This window comes from Sesamum indicum, linkage group LG7 (genome assembly GCF_000512975.1).
Source record: "Sesamum indicum cultivar Zhongzhi No. 13 linkage group LG7, S_indicum_v1.0, whole genome shotgun sequence".
Lineage (NCBI taxonomy): Eukaryota > Viridiplantae > Streptophyta > Magnoliopsida > Lamiales > Pedaliaceae > Sesamum > Sesamum indicum.
In genome coordinates this window covers 3,638,010-3,641,779 of record NC_026151.1, presented here as the reverse complement: position 1 = coordinate 3,641,779, position 3,770 = coordinate 3,638,010, and the positions used below count along the sequence as shown (strand labels likewise).

At 34.1% G+C, this 3,770-nt stretch overlaps 1 long non-coding RNA gene across 1 annotated transcript in view; it reads left to right on the top strand.

Moving 5' to 3' along the window:
- LOC105166119 overlaps positions 652–3,770 on the top strand; it is a 5,679-nt gene continuing 2,560 nt past the window's right edge. Inside the window, exons 1-2 of the long non-coding RNA XR_848142.2 lie at positions 652–969; positions 2,374–2,645. This is a non-coding gene — a long non-coding RNA (uncharacterized LOC105166119). The remainder of the gene's footprint in view (positions 970–2,373; positions 2,646–3,770) is intronic.

The window sequence follows — 3,770 nt, the reverse complement described above, 5'->3', positions numbered from 1 at the left end:
AAATTCCTCCTTGAGCTGCTGGAATGGATTGATTATACCTGCAACTCCATACACTAAGTTTAAACCAGACAATTTTTGTCGTAACTAGTGCATGCTAAACACAACAGATTCACGTAGTAATTCCATGCAGGTGATCATCTCAATTTGATTTAAATTTTACGTTAATAACTATTTTTCATATTGATCTTACTATTGTGAGAATTAAGTACAATCAAGCTTACAGGAAGATTAATTACTACGCCATATATATCATGAAATATTCAATTGGATGAATTTTCCAGATACTATTGTGAGAATTAAGTACAATCAAGCTTACAGGAAGATTAATTACTACGCTATATATATCATGAAATATTCAATTGGATGAATTTTTCAGAATACAATCGTCTTCAGTTAAAAAAATTTCAATTAATTGATGATTCTGAAATGATAAAAAATTTATAATCAAACTCATATAAATTTTGTTTAATTCTTACTACTCACAAATAAAATCATGAATGGAAATTCTTTAGGGTTTAATTTATTTCAGCATAAACACTGCAACCCTAACAAATAGATTTTAAAGTTCAATTGAAATTTCATGAAATGCCATAGTTTGTTTTATATAAAATTATTTATTACATGATGATGAGTAGTAGAATTAGGGGGCAGAGTACACTGACAAAGATTTGAGCCCACTGGATTTTCGCAGGTTGTGTCCTCATTGGGAAACCTGATTTTGACCTACTCATGTCTGCGCTTTTTACTGCACTATAAAAAGAACTGTCACTCTCAGCGCCGCATATCATCCATGGCACTTGCGCTCTTGATTATCGCCTGCTTCTTTCTAAACCCCTCGTCAGAAATCCTCCATCGTACAACCTCCTCCTCCGCCCTCAAGAACCTCCACCTCCTCCTCCAGAACCTCCGCCTCCTCCTTCAGAACCTCCGCCATGGTTTTCCCTTGAGCGTTTCTGATGGTTCTCAGAGGTAGTTTCTTAGATCCTTGTTGTGTTGATTGTTTTGGTTGCATGTGAAATTTAATGTCAATTTTCTTCATTTCTTGTTAACTTTTGATTCCGGCATGAATGTGTGTGATTTGGTGGAAACTGGGAAGGATTTAAGATGTTTTCTGTTCAGATTGTTTCCTCCCTTATTTTTCCGGACTGCGTTGATTCATTGCATCTACTGACTGATACGGACTGATTTGCACTTTTTATGAATTCTTGAACTGATAACTTTGTTAGATCTTGGTTTTCTTGAATTTTGTATAGATCTTAACAACTTATCTTGGCTCCTCTGTTTTGTATTAACTGACTGCTTAATGTTCTAAGTTTCAGCATTGGATCAAGTGGCATAACTTGGATAAGTTGCATGTTGGTTTTTAATTTTTCACAGAGGAAAATACATATAAATCCTGGAGTTTATATTAATTCATTTTAGGCATTTTTTAAAGGCAATTTATGACATCAGTACGGGGATGACACTCGTAAGCTCGACAACTTATTTCCAAAAAAGAACGGAATGAATGAGAGAGGGATGGGTCAGATTCAGAAACTATTATTGTCTCACTCCACGCATTTGGAATTTTAAGTGAAAGCATATGAAATACAATGTCAAAATGATGATGATGTTTATACTTTAATTATGAATCCATGATATGATATTAGTTTCAGGTATACTCTGTCCTAGATGGTTGTCTTCTGCATTAAGAAAGTTTGGTATTGAGAAAGTTTACACATGAAATCACATCTCAGTTTAGGACATGTTACATGTATGCATTCCCTCATGTGTTTGGTATTGATTATTCTTTATCTTTTGTGACTTCCATTTTGAGATATGTTTCATGGATGGGATTGCTAGACACTTCCATGTAATGGGCTCGAGACAGATTCTCATTCTATCCTCTAGACCTTATACAATTTTCTTGCCTAAGTGTTTTGTCTTTGATACGAGTACTTGAGCCTTTTAGAGTTTGTACATTGTCTGCACGATCACACTTCTATACTTTACATTTTCTATTTGATAACCTTGGTCTTAGTGTTTTCTTACTTTGTTCTTAATGTTCTCATGTTTTATTCACGATAGTATTTCATTAAAATATGTTGTGCTGCATAAGCACATCGAATAATGATGTGGTTATATATCTAACTTTGTTTGATCCTATAACTAAACAAAATTTGTCTCGTTTTATTCTTTTTGTGGTAATGTAGATGTTGTCAGTAAATATATATTCTATGTATGTTAATTTTATTAAAAGGTGCTATGTGCCTTTTTCATAACATAAGTGATGAGTCTATTCTGAAAACATGAATGCCCATTTACCGATTTCGTATTCCGTTCTATTTAGTGAAGTTGACTTCCTTTTTTTTGTTTTTTCATTCAAACATGCAGAAAACCCTCCGACTTAAGTTAATTTGTGACTACAGATTGGGTATGGCTCTTGTGCAAGAACATCCTATGAAATTTAAATCTTCCTTGAATCTCCACAAAAAAGTTCAATTCGATAGAATTGCAAGCTCAAGGGATAAAGAAGATATTCTCTCACCTTGAACTGGGTTAGCAACTTTGCACGGGTATCTCAAGGTCAAGATGCTCATGCAAATCACATAACTCAACATGCACCAACAATGAGCAACATCAAATTGTTTTTTGCCACAAATGAGGTACTACCTCTTAAACTCTTCTGTTGGAATGGGCATCGAGGCACTGAATTTATCATTGAGGAGTGAGTTTTTGTGCATTGATTATGCTAGATAGCTGTATTGGATAAGAGATCCTGGTACAAACCATTGGATACTTGTGAACTAAGTTGACGAGCTACATAAAAATGAAATAATTTCTTGGGGTACTGAAATAATACTTGTTTGAGAATTTCACATTGAGTGAAATTGAGTATCTATGATGCATAAAAGGGTGAGAAACATACTCAATCAATCTAATATTAAAATAAAAAAATCCACGTATTCTCTTAAAGATGACAAATCTATTAAAAGACACATGGAGAACACATTTTTTCAACTATACAAAGTCGCTTAGGACTCTGAAAGGTGAAATTAAGAAGAGCTTCACCTATCTCTCCTAGAGCGAGGTCAAGATTACATGAATTTAAATAGCCCAATGACTAGAGCAATAAAATTATTGGATTATTGGAGCTCATATACAATGCTTTTGTTAGGTTGGAGACAACCAGTTTTCCATAGAAGCACAACAAGGCAAAATCAATTGTTGAAAGCAAAACGTACAAATGTAAATGCTTAAAGCCTATTTTGTCAGCAGAATGCTATTGTCTTACATGCCATAGCATATATTTCTCCATATGGAGTTTAAGTTAAGAGGTAATGGGAAATGTAATTTCAAGAATAGAGAAAACATCATCTTGCATAAGTAGGGAGCATTAAAATGTGTGGCTGGACATGACTTTAGCAAATGGTTGATTCAACATTTAATGATGGAGAAGTCATGTCCAACCACTGATTTTGATGCTCCTTACCTATGTAAAGTGATGTTGCTTTCCCTTCTCCTGACATTGCATTTGTCATTACCTTGTAAGTTAAACTCCATGGGGGATAAGCATGTTCTATGGCAAGTAACACAAATTTTGCTGACAGAATAGGCTCTAAGCATTTACATCTGTACATTTTGTCTTCAACTATTGATTTCCCTTTGTTGCGCTTCTTTAGATAGTCAGTTGTTTTTAACTTAATAGATTATAACCGTGTTTGAGCTTCAATAATTTTGCCGCTCAAATCATTGGACTGTTTAAATTCATGTCAATTTGACTTGGCTTC